Below are 15,328 nucleotides of genomic sequence, written 5' to 3' on the forward strand. Positions count from 1 at the left end.
GCCCTTTTCCTTTCGGGGTGTCCTGGTGAATGTGCACATTCCCTTCCTTCCTGAAAATCCCACCCCCGTCCACATTAACCTCCATGACCTCCTCCATCCAACCCCAGGGTCTGTGTCTGCCTCTGAGTCCCCACCAACCACTCTCGCCCTCTCTTCTGCCACTGCCATCGAACCCTTGCCCTCCCACCCTACCACCTCATTCTCCCCTCGGTCGTTCTCATCATTCCCTCATATCACGCCCACCTTCAGTTCGCTCTCAAGGAGGCAGTCATGGACCCATCAGACCCCTCCCTTGCACGTACACCTGGACACTTCCCTCTCTGGACCCCTTCCCCACAAGAATACCTTTCCCCCTTAGGACCCCTCCCCCTCGGAACCCCTTCCCTGCCAGAAACCCTTCCTTCCCTTAGTCCTCCTGCCCCCAGGATTCCCCCCTCCCTTAGTCCCAACCCCTTGCTGACTCCTTCAGACACCTTTACTTCTTCAGCCACCCTTAGTCCTTCCCCCTTCTCGACTCCTTCCTCCACCCTTACTTTTTCCTCCATCCTTACTCCCCCCCCTCTCCGCAGTCCTTCCTCCACTCTTACTCCCTCCCCTCTCGATGTTCCTTACCCCTTCCAAACTCCTTCCCTTACACCTTCCACCCCCCACTTACACCTACCTCCCTAGTTACCATCTTCTCCCCTGCTACCCCTTCATCCCCCAGACTCCCTCCCCCAACCCAAGCTTCCCCCAACAGCTTCATTCCCCCCTCCCAAACTCACTTCTGACATCTTCATACCCCCTCCCAACCTTACTCCCCAACGCCTCTTCCTCTCCCAGTCGACCCCAGACCTTCCTCAACCATCATCCGTTGTGAACATCAATGGTGACTTTCCAACCTCCATGAGCTGCTTCGCAGCAGAGCCATGCCCATGAGAATCCACCCAGCATGCCATGGAAGTTCCTCAAGTGTGCCATTGCTGTCGGGTTCCAGCATCTTCTACTCCTCGGATGTCCACAATGTGAGCAAGGCCCTGACGGTAAGTTGCGACTTTTGCAAGTCACACTTGTCAAGATGTGTTCTGTACTGGCATGTTTACCTGCCATCTGCCTTCAGGGCGCTCTCTCGCAGCGCTCACCAGCGCCTGCAGTGACATCATCGTCTGCCGTCTTCCCGCCCCCAACCTCACAGCGCTGAGCTTTTCAGCATGCATTTCACATTGGCTGCCCGTTAATTGGCCAGCCAGTGTGAAATCGTGGTCGGGGGCCAAGCGCAGTCGTTTCCCCACCAGTCCCAGGCTCGCTGATTGTGCGTGCCCGCTGATCGTACGCGCCTTCCAAGGGTAGAATTCAGGCCCATGGAGGAACACATCATCTTAATGGCTGATAACATCAAGCTACTCATGCTTAAGGTGGACTTGTCAATTCTCTGAGAAATTATGGCAAGTGTGTCTGGAAGGCCTGTCAATACATTACACATTATCTGCTAATGTTCAATGATTCATCGTTTCATCAATAGCCACCGGGGTACAGCATCTGTTTCCAGTTGAGCAGAGGGCTGTATCCTCCAATGCAGACTCCCCACTGCTGTTCCTGCTTCCACCACCTCTTGTTCACTTGTGAAGCACAAGTCACTATGTAAAATCTCAAGTATCTATCTACAAGGTCCTACCAAAGTGCAAGTATCTGAGGTGGCGCATGGCATGGATCAGACGTACGACAGTACACCCTACGAAGGATTCGGCTCCACTGAGGAATTCAATAACTCTTACTGCATGGATGAAGGCCATGTCAGGAATAAAAGACAGGACGGATTACAAGCAAGGCAAGGATTTTGCAATTTATAATGAAGATAATGATTTTTCAACTTGCTGTTGAAATTAAGTCAACTGAGTGCCTTATGACATGTGGGTGGTGATATTTAATTACCAGTTAGCTAGAAACTACCCATCTTTTATGGCCTGGTATGTTGAAAAACCTGAGGCTTCCATTCTGGAGTTGTTACTTGAGGAATGGCGTGGGGGGGTCTCTCTGGCTCTCTCCCACTCTCTGGTGTTCTCTGCTTTTCTGAAATGAAGGACCCATGAGTGAGTGTACCAGCAGATGTTCAGCCAATAAATGGAGTTCATTTGGTGAGGGTGAGCATCAGCATGAAATGGTATAAGGATGAGGGTGGCAGCAGCAGGATTCCTCCTCCCATTGCTTAGGAAAAGAACGATCCTTCTACTCTTAACTGCAGTAATTCAAGGGAAGCATCGTTTAATCTATGTGTCTGCCTTGCTCTTCATGACTTAGTGGTAAACACCTCCTGGCTCCTCCAAATTTCATTTTAGCATTGTCCCTTTAAATAGACAATTTATGATTGTGTCATGCGAGTACACATCACACTGTTACACAGCTCGGAGACACAAAAGCCACAAGGAAATATTTAATCAGTCAATCAAGTTTAGCTCAGTTTTATTCCTGGTTTACTTTGTACCATTCCACTCCTATCACAAAAACATTGGGAGCCTGATTCCACCCTATTAATGTTGGTGTAACCGAACTACACTTAACACAAATGCAAAATGCATTATATAAAGGGCGATGGGGATAGAATTACAATATTACTAAGTAGAGGCTACTTCATGAAACAGAAATTATCTTTGAGTGGTTTATTTAGGTCAGATGAAGCCCAAGGTGAGTTATTTTTGTGGAACACAATCCAATATGTTGCTTGGGTTATAAATAGCTTTATTCTGTTTTTGGTGAGTTTTATAAAATGAGGATAGATAAATAGACGGATGGATGTTTGGTTGGGGATGGTGGATGACACAAAATGCACAGTGATATTATTATTATGTTAAATTATAATATAATTATATAGGTACCCATTTGACTATCATATTTTAAGAGCTTATTTAAGAGTTTATGTTTGTTACAAAAGTATCAAGATGGGGTATCAACTTGCATTTATACAGAGAAAAACAGCTTCAAAAGGGCAAAATCAGACACCAAACCAAAGGAGGAGATATTGAAGGTGATGGGAATTGATAGCTTAGTCAAAGAGGTGCATTCATCGGAGGGTGTTGAAAGGAGGTTTGAGAAACAGAGAGGCAGAGTTAATTCCAGAGTACGGGGCCTAGATTACTGAAGGTATAGCAGCCATTGGTGGGGAAAAAGCTGTTGGGGATGCACATGAAGCCGGAGTTAGCAAAACACAGAGTTCTCCATTTGTTTGGGTGTGGAGGGGCTTGGGGGTAGTGGTGGTCGGGGAAGGGGGTGGGGGTGGTGGTTTGGGTTGGGGAGAAGAGAGGAGAGATTTATAGGACTGGAGGAATTTACAGAAATATGGAGGAACAAGGCTATGGAGAAATTTAACCATAAGGATGAGGATTTTAAACTGGAAGTGTTGAAGGACCAGTAAACAACATAAAGCAGCAAGTTCAAAGGTGAGTGGGTCTAGAATAGGATACGAACAGCAGAGTTTTGAATGATCTGAAGTTTACAGACAGCGGAGGATGGAAGGCTGACCAGGAGAGAATTGGAACAATTGAAGATGGAAGTGAAAAATGCAAGGATGAGTTTCAGGAGCAGATGGGCTGTGGCATGGGTGGAGGCAGACAATGTTATGGAGTTCATTCTGATGGAGAGGATACTGGGTCAGAAGCTTGGCTCAGAATATTTTTTTTATTCATTCATGGGATGTGGGCGTCACTGGCTACACCAGCATTCATTGCCCATTCCTAATTGCCCTTTTTCAGATGGCATCCAAGAGTCAACTACATTGCTGGTGGGTCTGGAATCACATGTAGGTCAGGCTGTATAAGGACAGCAGATTTCCTTCCCTAAAGGACTTTACTGAACCAGATGGGTTTTTACAACAATCGACCATGGTTTCATGATCATCATCAGACTTTTAAACCCAGATTTTTTATGGAATTCAGATTCCACCATTTGCCATGGCAGGTCTTGAATCCAGGTCCCTAGAGTATTACCCTGGGTCCCTAGATTACTGGCCCAACAACAGTAGCACTATCCCATCACCTAGAATAGAATATTATGGTTGTAAAGAGGATGGCTCAAGCATGAGACAGTGGCTAGGAGAATGTTGGAATTGCTAGTGAGGGGAGAGAATTGGTTGTGGGAGCCAAAGATGGCTTTCCATCAATCCAACAAAACAGAGGCAGGAGAGGATTGCAGGTAGGGTGGTGGAGGGGCAAAACTGAGAATCATCAACAAACATGTCCCTATGACCCCAAATCACTAAGAATATTGATGAAGAGGAGGACAACGATAGGAGCTCAGGGATTCCTGATATCATGTTGCATGGGCAAAAATTAATTAAATTATCGCTGAAAATGGTTGAGTAAAAAGAAAACCAACCAAGTGTGACCCCAATGAGCTGGACAATGGAAGAAAGGCACAACAATGCTTGAACTACTTAGCAGGTCAGGTAGCATCTGTGCTGAAAGATACAGAGTTATGTTTCAGGTCAATGAGCTTTCATAAGTCTGGAAAAAAGTTAGAGGTGTAACAGGTTTATAGCAAGTACATAGGCAGAGAAAGGAAGGAGGGGAGGTAAGGAACAAATAAGGTCTCTCAAACAGCATGTCGAAACTTGAGAATTTAGCAAGTGGACAATTGTGGACAAGAGCCCAGATTTGAATTAGATAGCAGATTAGAATCATATATCATGGTATAATTTGATTCAATTTTTTCAGATATTTAAAAGTCTGTTGAAAGTGTCCTCCGAGTACATACATTATTCAAAATGTCTGCAGGAAGCTATATCTAATCCAGCAATCTGCTGTGTTATTTTATCAATACAGCTGTGTTGACTGCAGTCTTTAGTTTTCACTGAGCATCGTTGTGGTGTTGCATTTGCTGCTTATGCAGCACAGCAAACAGGTTAACTTCAATTTCTTAAGCTTGAACGCTTTTTCCACAAATCATCAGCTTTCTTATGTTTAACATTACACAAAAGGATAATTGGCAATTGATTGTTTTCACTGAAAATCGAAGAAAGTTATTGCAAACAGATTCAGAGACATGATATAATATCACCCCTGCAGCCTCTGACGTCAGGCTATGTCTCTGTCTCTCTACACAGTCTGGCAATCGTGTTCCCAAATTAAATCTGTGCTCATTCTATTGAATGTTAAGAACAGTGACAAAATGCTGATTTGAACAAGATAACTACCGCAATCACAAGACAACAGGCCAAATCAATACAATGAGAAAGGTAGGTTCAGACCTCATTACCATCAACAGTGGATACCATCTTGATTTTCTGTTAAGCCAAAAAGCTGATTGTTCTGCGGTTTTGGGATGACATGTGGGTCAAGGCTTTGCTGTTTGAAAATTGCAAAAGCATCCTATTTAGTCCTCAGACAAAGGATACAATAAAAGCAAAAATAAGTGCATATAACCTAATTCTTCTAACTGTACTTAATTTTTATCCCTTGCATTTTTTAAGGTCGAGACTAGACAGCAAGATCGGATACAAGGTGCACTAATTAGAAGTAACTGCTTGTATTTTTTGACAATACTGGCAGGGGATTGTTTTCTTTGTTACACTTAGGAACAGTCCTAAGCTTTGGGAGAATGAATTCAGGAGTCACAGAGCTGAATGTCGTGCAGTTGGGCTGTGCTCAAAAGCATAGGAGGTGGGCGTGGGGGTGTGAGGATGGTGCATGGTGGGGCAGGTCTTTTGATCTGACATTGCCATGGAGGCAAAACATGGAGAACAGTGTTAGATTTGAGTTACTGGTATGCCAGCGTTTAGGTGATTTTGCTTGTGGCTTTCTGAGTAATGCCTGAAAATTGAACTCAGCGGTTTCTGTTTTGTTCCTGGATGGGTACCTCCCTGGCTGTCCTCTCTCAGCTAGAAGAGAGTGCAAACATTTTAATTCTTAAGGATGAACTTTATTCAAATAGAATGTTTGAGATTTGATCCATGGCTTTCCTTGACATGGTGGAGCTTTATAAAAGACTGGTTCAGCCTCAACTGGAGTATTGAACCCAATTCTAGGCATGGCACTTTAAGAAGGATATGAAGGCTAAAGAGACAGTGCAGAAAAGATTTACGAGAATGGCTACAGGGATGAGGAACTTCAGTTACATGGCCAAATTGGAGAAGCAGAGGCTGTTCTCCTTAGAGAAGAGACAATTGAGAGGAGATTTGATGGAGACATTCAAAATCATGAGAACTCCAGACAGAGTAGTTAGGGAGACACTGTTCCCTTTGGTGGAACGTTTGAGAAACAGAGGACAGAAATTCAAGATGAATAGCTAAAGAATCAAAGACAATATGAGGAAAAACGTTTTAGGGCAGAATATTATGTCTCACGGGCGGGTGCGCTCCCGACCCAATCGGTTGTAAAATAACACGAGAAGATGTCAGGCAAGTGCCCTGACGTCATCCCGCATGCACGCAATCTTCAGGTCAGTGGGTGCACATGGGTGTCGGAGACATGCTTGCCATCAGTTAAAAGGGCACTTGAGGCCATTAAAAACACAACTGAACCCGATTTTACATTGCCCATGTGATTTCACGCTTGCGACATGGGCAAAATGGGCAGGCGGGCAGCCCCCATTTTGCAAAACCTCATCCAAGTGTGGGATAAAGAGCAGCATTGCCAGTGTGAGTAGTGAGGAGTTTAGGAGATAGTTTGCTGCTGGTTGCTTATTTGAACTTGACAACTTCATCTCTGTTCTGAGCTTCATTCTTAGCTTTTCCAGACTTCATTTCAAGGCCCCTAGAGGATTTTCACCACGTGGACCCTTCCAGGTATCAGACAGCCTTCTGTTACCCTGGTAATGGGGATTGTGGTCTCCGCTGGAGGTACCTCCTCTGAGGAGGAAGAGAGGGGAAGAAAGGATAGGAGGCCAGGTGTCCCAAAGCAGCTCCCAGCAGAGCAACCTGTGGGAGGAGAGGTGCAGGCACAAGGGGCACAGGGTCAGCAGGTATTCCAAGGCAGAAGGGGCCGCAGAAGACGCCACTATCCTGCTGCCAGAGTTTACAGGCGGTGATGCAGCTACCTCAGTATGTCTGAGGTGCAATGCTGAAGGAGACTCTGCCTCTCCAGGGAGACCATGACCTCCATTTGTCAGATGATTGGGCCTGAGATCAGCTCTGACTGTGTGAGTGACCCCATGCCAGTGGCTCTGAAGGTCACAGTGGCCCTCAGCTTCTATGCCGCCGGTTCTTTCCAGGGGTCAGTGGGGGATATTTGTGGAGTGTCCCAATCAGCTGTCCACAGTTGCATCAAGCTGGTGACTGGTGCTCTGTTCAGATGGGTAATGGCATTTATTCATTGCCGTACAAACGAGGCCAGCCAGGCTGAGCGAGCCAGAGGGTTTGCAATGATTGCTGGGTTCCCCTGCATCCAGGGTGCAATCGACTGCACACATATGGCCATTTAGGCACCAGCAGGTCAGCCGGGTGCCTTCGTCAATAGAAAGAGATTCCACTTGATTAAGGTCCAAATAATGTGTGACAACAGAAGGCAGATTCTGCACGATGCCCTGGCAGTTCCCATGATGCTCATATCCTGAGACATTCCCAGGTTCTGAGGTTCTTCAGTGCTCCAGCCTGACTGGATGGACAACTGCTGGGTGACAAGGGCTATCCGTTGAAAAGGTGGCTTATGATGCCTCTCCACCACCCAAGAACAGAGGCAGAGCGGCGCTATAATAAGAGTCATACCTCCACAAGGGAGGTACAGAGAGGACCAAAGATTCGCTTCCGATGCCTGGGATGTTCAGGGGGTGCACTACAATACACCCCAGAGCGGGTGTCACTGATACTGGTTGTATGCTGAACTCTCCACAATCTGGCACTGGCAAGGGGGGAGCCACTGGAGGAAGAGAATCTTGACAGTTCCACAGGCTACAGATGATGGATCCAGTCATGAGTCAGAAGAGGAGCATGGTGAAAGAACACTGAGGGTGTTGTGGCAGACCTCTGTATCTTTCAGGGAGGTAGGAGCACCAGGGAAGCCTTGATCCAACGCTCCTTCAGCTAGGCTGCCAAAAATTGGCTTCCACCTCATGCCAGGGCTGCTGCCTCCATCCCGGGTGTCTGAAATGACCCTTTCATTTGAACCCAAAGTCCACTCAGTGCCTGTGAAATATAGTTTAGAGCCACTCACTTCCAGCATTACATACTGGCGTACCCCGCACCAAAAAAATAAAATGATGAAGCGTACTCAGGACATTACAACAAAAACGAAATTTATCTCATTTTGACAATGCAAACAAATTAACATAACCTTCTCTGGTCTTCATTCTCAGACCAGTAAACATGAATAAAACATTACAGAGCAGGAGATCACCCATGACCAGCCCCTCTTGTGTTCATGGCACCTTAAACATACATTTCCAAGTGCTACACCCCCACCCCCACTTGTTGGCAGCGGCACTGGAGACAGCCCGTTGAATCTGGTGTCTTATTAGCCTTGATGACTTTGGCGGTTGTCCTCTGGCCAGTGGAGCCTGTGCTGACATCTCCCCAGTCATCGCAGCCTCATTAGATGCTACAGTCACTGGCAGAATCTAAGGGAGAACAAAAACATGTCATCAGTTTAAGTCATCACTCTGTCACTATTCATAGTGACATAATTCATTCCAGGCACCCTGGTGATACAACGGAGATCTGCATCATGGGCCATCATCCTTCAACGCTCAGTGGGGAATCCGGTTTTGAGGCTCCCATCAATGATGAGACTACACAAGGATGTTTGCACCATCCAAAACTCTCATATATGTTACTGCCTGCTTAACTTCATCTGACATGCCAGCCTCTCTGCAGCCAGTTGACCAAGGTGCGTTCTGCCCTTCCAGCTCCAAGGCCTCCTGGTCGAATCTGGTTAGGATTAGGAGGTTTGGGGGCCTCCGGCTGTCCGTGACCTTTCAATGTTGTTTTGGGTCGTCATCTCCTGAGAGGACAGAGGAGCATGGAATAGTCCCCTCTCAACCTGCAGCGCCATTGCAGCCTGGCCAACCCCAGCTGAGTTGTGGCCCTCAAGCCGCAAGGCACTCAGTCCAAGCAGCCAGGGCTCACCCCTTTGGCCAACTCCGGCCTCATTGACAGTTGGCACTCAGACTCTACCACCCCTGAGCTCCACGGGGGGGGGACAGCCAGACTTAAACACTTCAACACACTGATCCACGCCAACACGGTATTGACCCTTATGGAGCGCAGCAGGTCATTAAACCTTTTGCGGCACTGCACCCATGTGCGCCGCACAACGTCGTGGCTGCTGACCTGCGCTGCCACCTCCTCCCAAGCTCGATTTGTCAGGTGTGATGGCCTCCTCCTTCCATCTCTGGGGACAACAGTGTCCCTCCTGGCTGCCACCTCTTCCAGGAGGATTGTGAGAAACTCATCCGAAAACAGGAGTGGGGGGTGGGTGGAGGGGTGCGAGTGACCTCCCAATCTGCCCTCCCACCTGGCATCTCCAGCGCACTTCAGGCCATAATTTTGGTGTTCAGAATGCTGCAAATATGTTCCCCCCTGGCAGCCTTCAAGGAGCTGCCTGTGCCATTTTCAAACCGTCCTCACCGGGTCCCCATTGGACCCAGCGCCCGACAGGCCTTCGCCCCCGCCCGGCCCTTCCCAACTATTGAGAAGTCGCGTTTCACGCTGGGCAGGCCTTCATTGGCCAGCCAGCCATGAAATCATGGTCAGGGACTAATCACGGGCGGTGTTCCATTTCCTAACCAGCCGCAGACCCGCCGGTCACGCGCACCCGCCACGGGTAAAATTCAGGCCTTAAGCAGCTCGTGGCGAGGATCAGGAGTGCAGCTGCCTGAAAGTGTGATGGAGGCAGAATTAATTATGGTTTTCAAAAGAGAATTGGATCATTATCCAAAGAGGAAAAAAAAAATGCAGGGCTACGGAGGGGAGGGAAGGATTGGGAGTGGGTCTAGCTGAGTTCTTCTTGCAGAAAGCAGGCATAATGGGTAAAATGGCCTCCTTCTATGCTGCCACCATTGTATGATGTGATGGTTCCACCAATATTGAAAAACAACCAAGCCAAAACTGCTAGAAACTCAAGAAAAATATTCCACTGATACCGTGAGAGGAATGTACTGACGCACACTGTGAAAATGGAAATATTTGGGCTACACGGTCCAAATTTACAACTTAAAGCAAGAACGTCAAATCCCAGCCAAGCCAAGGCTTTTGGGAAAAGCTGAAGATGATAGGTGAAAGTTTTAATGAAGGCCATCAAAGACACAAAATATAATTCAATGGATATAATTAATGATGTTGTGGTGAAACACTTTTTAAAAAAAAACTAAACCCTGATATTGAAGATCAGAGACTTCAGTTATGGAAAAGAAATGATGGAACGAGAGACTTTCCGCATCTTCCCTGAGAATATCAGTTAATTACAGACATTCTGCAGTTACTCAACTTTTCATATTTTCACGTGCAAACATAAACTGTAAGCGCTGATGAGCTTTGCAGTCCTATGGGGCATGAGGGGACAAAACAATATTGTTAACCAAAACCTCTGTTCCTCCCAGTTAGGATCAGGCTGGGAATCGGGATTGATAATCTCGCCTTCCCTCCCAGTCCCAGGGCGACTGTGGAAAAGGGGTCAAATCACTTTGATGAGCTGCAGGCCCCTTGGTCATGAAGCTACTTAGAGAATCATCAAGGGAATGTAAGAAAATGTCATTGCCTGTAAGAAAAGTAGTGAAAATAGTGAAAATCTGCAGTTAAAAAAAAAAATTAAAGAACATTATGGGAAAGAATAAAAGGAACGGAACATTTGAAGTGAAAAAGTATAAATGGGCTAGAAACGGACTGTGACATTATATTGCAATCAATCTGTTTGCTATTTTAATACATGTATTAACATACTTTTAAACCAAAAGACAAATGAGTAATTATGCAATATCGCCTTGTGGTGTGGGACTCCAGGTTTATGGTCAGCATCGTGAGGATGTTTATCATTTCACATATAGCCATGATATTTTCTTCAAAACCTTTGTATTAGTCTTTGACCATAAAGAACTCTACAGAATTTCAGAATTAATTTGCTGAATGACTTTTAACTCTTACCAAAAACTAATAAAACTAATATAAAATATTAATTTAAAACATTAACCACACAATAAAAATTACATAGAAGCAATTTTAAATAAAAAATTAAAAACCCCAAAACTGCTTCTACTCCTGTCTCCTCTTTAATTTCCACCCTCTCCCCCACCACCCCACCCCCCACCCCCACCCCCAGTCTCCTATTAGAGAGGTTTAAGCATTTTATTTCCTAATTTATGGCATGACCCTATTCTATGCCACCTTTCTAATTTTCGAATGAGAAAATATTTTGGGGTTTGTACAATTTACTAAAAGAGAGCTCAAAATGTTAAATTTTTAGTCGTCAGCGGGTAGAAGCCTGAACATTTTACGCAGTTGCATTACTCGTGTGACCAGGTTAACCTTTAAAGCACTTCTTCATGTCAAAACAAGAAGCTACATTGCTGGACAATTTGTCTCATCCACAGCATCAACAGCCCAGCTCTTTCTGAAATTAATAGCCCTTCTATGTCCTAAAACCCAACTGGCTCATAAATATTCTTTGAAGGAAGGAAATCTGTGATATATTGTTGTATTATCTGTAAATATCTGTGAAGAGTTAAGAACTCATTAGTTTGGGACAAATTCTTATGTGTAAGTGTTCCAGGGGCCACATTTCACGGCTGCACTTGAGTCATATGATTTGTAACAGAACCAATTCAAAGGGGCCCTTCTTTTGTACAAGGCAGCATGGCAAATATTAGACTTAAAAAGAGCTCTCATCTTTCCAAGCTTAAAGTGTGATTATTAGCAACATCAGGGATCCAAAAGGCAACAAGAACATAGCATGGTGGTAGCGAGTGTCTATGAGAAAACTTAAAGCATTTTAAATTAATTTAGTGCTGATTTGGAAAATCAACCCAAATTGGTGCCAACAGAATATCCGATTGAATCCTGCAAAAATGAAAAATGAAAGGTCGACCAGCACAGCAATAAATGCGCAGCTACAGCCAATAATAAATTAGGAAGCTAATGATGTCATAGAGGCATTTGCAAAGTTTAAAAGAAAGTTCACATTGACATTCAGTAGTTTACTAAAAGGCACTAGCAATGAAGAGAGGGTCAGTTATACCCTCCTGTGGCCAGGAGATATAGGATTAAGTTTATTTAGCAGCTGGGAGTTTGCTGAAGACACAGCAAAAACCCAGACATAATTTTTGGAAAATTCAGCATCCGTTTACAGCCAAAATCGAATTATCGGATCTACCGGTATGAATTTCAATGCCTCAGACAGGAATTAGGTGACCCTATTGATAAATTTGTAACAAGATTGTAAAATGCAACCAGAAAATGTAAGTTTAAGGACACAAATAAAAGGCTGATAGATTAACTCATTTGGGGTTCTGCGCACCCTGAGGTACAGAAAGCGCTAATGAGGAAGGACATAGTCACAACATCACAGGCTGTAGACACTGCCAGAGCACACAAAGCCATGGGCAGGCAGATGAAGACACTGACAACCCAAACAGCTAGCCTTCAGTTAAACCAAGAGGATGGCAGCAAGGCTGATGCAGTGCAGCAGAAACAAAAGAATGTAGACCAAACAGAGAGAAAGAGGTTCAAGAGATGTAGACGACCACATAAATTCAGACAAGAGGAAATGTCCTGCACAGGGATCAATCTGCAGAGTTTGTGGAAAAGCCATCATTGGGCAAAATTGTGCGGAACAAAGAGAGAAGGTGGTAGACGAGGCACCTGAGTCAAAGCAACAGGGCGAATAGAGAGGACAAGAAACCAAAACATCCATACCCTGGAAGATGATGATGAATTTGAGAACACAATAGGCATAGGAACCATACAACTGCATGAAACAGCTAGCTGCAACAGTTCCCACAGAAAAGAAATTCACACAACCATTCAGATCAGTGAAAGGGTGAGAGTAAAGCCCACAATGATAAATCTGAATGTGAAGATTGACACTGGAGCACAGAGTAACATCTTCCCATTCAGACTATACCAGAAGACCTTTCTTGAAAATGCGGAAGAAAATGCTTATCCAAAGAAAGGTGCCCTGAAACGGTTTAACATTATGCTGACAGCATACCTGGGAACTGTGATTCAACAGCTAGGAACAACCCAAATCAGGGGGACACACAAAGGAAGAGATGTTAACTGAATGTTCCATGTCATTGAAACAGATGGTCCTGCTCTCATGGGATGGACCATTATCGTACCACATGGAAGCGGAGGGCTGGATCACCCGTAAGCATGTGGATCATTGAAGAAAAAGAAAGATACCCCAACAAAATGATGTTCCACCTATAACCATTACTGAACCAGTGGTTCCTGTTGAAGTCACTCAACCAAAGACAGACATGCCCGATGTCTCTGTCAGAGTGGAAGACACTGAACTGCCTGTGCCTAATAAGGTACCTGATGTTAATACGGTTCCAGAGATTGTGTTTGATCCAAATGAATCTGAAGCCGTGGAGAAACGACCTTCCACATGGATCAGGAAACCACCTGAAAGCCTGAACTTGTAATTTTGTGACCTGTGGTAAATATTGTAATGTCATGGGATAAATATCCTTGTAAATACAAAATGTGCAGAAAAGTTAAAGGGGGAGGAATGTAGTAATTATAGTTTTGGGAAATGTAGCTTTAAGAATAACCCTGTGTTGTAAGATCACATGATCTATGTAAGCCAATGAGTTAACAGTGCAGGGAACCTCTACAGGAAAGCTCCTCTTTAGTTCTGGAGTTTGATGCACACGTGTAGTCGCTGCTGCTGTTTTGTAAATAAAGTTAAATGTTTCTGCTAAGAAAAGTTGTCTGAAGATGAACTCCATAACAATCAGGGATCCAAAAGGCAACAAGAACACATAGCAATATCTGCTATGCAATATCGGTCTTTACCCAAGGTGGGATTTTCCAGCCCTGCCCACCACCAGGACCACTAAGTCCCACAGAAAGTCAATGGACTCTTGGCTGGGCCGTTGAATCTCATGCGACAGGGTCAGGAAATCGCAGCCCCAGTTTGGCCAATATGTGAACTCAGACCCATACTGGTGTGGTTGATGCTTAACTATCTATTGAACAGTCCAGAAGAAGGCGGCATTACCTTCAAATTAGATCCAGACAATTCAGGGGATGAGATCAGGAAACATTCCTTGACACAAAAGGGTTGCGGAAATCTGGATTCTTCCCCGCCAAAAAACTGTTGAGGCTAGGTCAATTGAAAATGTCAAAATTGAGATTAAAAGCTTTTTGTTAAGCATGGGTATTAAGGGATATGGAAGTTTGGCAGGGAGATTGAGTCAAGATACAGACCAGCTATGATTTGAATGAATGGCGGAACGACGTTATATCAAACTGTTAACTGTTCAAGATGGTGTACCATTATCTGTTTAAAGTAACTAAGGATGGGAGGTAAGTACTGGCCTTATCACAAATGCCCACAGCTTGAGAATATAATGGAATTGTGATGAAGAAAAAGAAAGGCTTGCATTTCTGTGACATTTTCATGACCTCATGACACTCAAAAGTGCTTTGCAGCCAATCAACTATTTTTGAAGAGTAGTCACTGTTGCAATTTAGGAGACATAGCAGCCAGTTTGCACACAGTCAGCTCTCACAAAATAGCAATGCAATAATGACCAGTTAATCGGGTTTTTGTCATGTCGATTAGGATGAAGGAATTGAATTTTGTAGATAAGCATTTAATTTTGTTTCAATTATCTATGTCCACTGTAAACCACTGTGCAAATACTGGATGTTTTGGAAAATGGCTGTTCCTAAAAAAAAGAAATCCCTGTTGAGTGTTTTTAAGAATCTATGCAATTTGTCTAGTAAGCAGTAGTCAGGATGCATCAGGCTTACTCAGTATGAAATAAATATTTAATATAGGAAAGGGATTGGTAGCTAAAACTATATTAGAAAAATACATGCTTTGGGAAAATGTGATTGATTTATACCATTATCCATATATCCGGCATTGTGTTAGTATTTGGTTGATATTGTTTTTATATAATGTGCACAGTTAAGAGCTTTGCCCTCACTTTTTTGAACTTTACTATTGAAATCTTCTCAATTTCAATTCTCATCATTAACAATCCAAAAGGAGGGGAGGGACAAACCAAAAAATCATCACACAAGACTAGATGCTACAAAGGAATTTTTAAATTTATTTTTGGGGTGTGGGCATTGCTGGCTAGGCCAGCATTTATTGCCAATCATAATTGCCTTTGAGCAGGTTGTTTTGGGTGTTGGTTACAGTTTGATAGGTCTGAAGATGTTTTCGTACTCATACGTAGGTTAACTGTCAGTCTT

This window comes from Cetorhinus maximus, chromosome 3 (genome assembly GCF_964194155.1).
Source record: "Cetorhinus maximus chromosome 3, sCetMax3.hap1.1, whole genome shotgun sequence".
Classification (NCBI taxonomy): Eukaryota; Metazoa; Chordata; class Chondrichthyes; order Lamniformes; family Cetorhinidae; genus Cetorhinus; species Cetorhinus maximus.